Consider the following 1,540-nt stretch of genomic DNA (forward strand, 5'->3'; position numbering starts at 1 on the left):
TTTTTCTGGATTCATCTTCCAGTTATGTAAGAGCTGGACTATTTTTCTCAAGCGTTTAGCAGATTCCAACAACAGCCTTCTAGAATAAACTCCCAAGTAAGGCAGGCCACTGTGATTCTCTTTTTCTGAAGATGTGGGTTCCCTCTTGAGTACCATGAAACCATATCGATTTTTCTCCAGGTAATTCAGCACTGAGCCAGACTGTGTTGGCTGCTATGGAGGAACTTTCTCTTAAAGAATTTACACAATTGCAATAAAATACTAACGTTTCCAACGACACTACAACCTTCCAAGGGAGCACTCATTGGTTTAGGATCTCTTTATGAAATCAGACTAAAAGAATAACGATCTGTCTGAGGCGGGGCTATAACATTGTTTCTTGGCCTTTTTAACCCACCGCCGCCTATGCAAAACAAGTCATCGATCCATACCTGGCTTTGCAATTAATTCATTCAGACTTGGAAATGAATTAGAGCTCTGGGATGTGAGCACATGCATTCTTCACCTGTACACATTCCCTTCCCATAGTGCCCACTTCTTATACCTCCCCTTGTGAATCATTCTCCCAGAAAGTCAAAACTAGAGAGAAATCTGAACGCTACAACAGAAGGAGTTTATTATCAACATAACATAAGCTAACAATAGAGGTCCCCACAATGACTAATAAAACCACAAAATAGAGACTCATGAGAAAGTATTAGAGAACATTCTAGATAAGGTACAGTCCTGATCTTTTAGGGTAAACCACATACAGTTAATCTTCTGAGAAAATTCCTTCCCCAGATCTTGGCAAGACTTACTTCTTCCCTCCCGCTAGTTCCCTGTGCAAATGTCGCATCATCAGAGGACTTCCCTGAATAAAGCAGCAAATGTAATACTTCTCCTATCCACATCACTCACGGTGCCTGGGTTTTTCCTCCTAGCACTGACTATTGTCTAATTTTATATTATGTACTTACTTGCTTTCTGATTATTTCTCTCTCCCACTAGAATGCAGGCTCCATGAGGGCTTGGTCTGTTACATTCATCTGTGTTCCTGAGCCCCTGGACGCGCGGTACTTGGTAGGCACTCAATACATGTGTATTAAAGGAGTAAATGAATACGTGTGTCCTGAATTCCAGATGTCAAATCACTCATATATAATTAGTGCAATCCACCAAGGGGGGAAACAGGATGATGCACCTCACCCCAATGTTTACAACAGTGCTATCAACAATGGAAAGAGCCCAAACGTCTATCTAATGATGAATGGATAAAGCAAATGTGGGATACACACACACACACACACACACACACACACACTGGAATACTATTAGGCGATCAAAAAGAATGAAATCTTGCCATTTGCAACAACATGGATGGAACTAGAGGGTATTATGCTAAGCAAAATAAGTCAGAGAAAGACAAATGTATGATTTCACTCATATGTGGAATTGAAGAAACAAAACAGATGAACACAGGGGAAGGGAAGGAAAAATAAAATCAAAACAGAGAGGGAGGAAAACCATAGAGACTCTTAAATACAGAGAACAAACTGAG

The sequence above is a fragment of the Neofelis nebulosa genome, chromosome 11 (assembly GCF_028018385.1).
Source record: "Neofelis nebulosa isolate mNeoNeb1 chromosome 11, mNeoNeb1.pri, whole genome shotgun sequence".
NCBI classification, from domain to species: domain Eukaryota; kingdom Metazoa; phylum Chordata; class Mammalia; order Carnivora; family Felidae; genus Neofelis; species Neofelis nebulosa.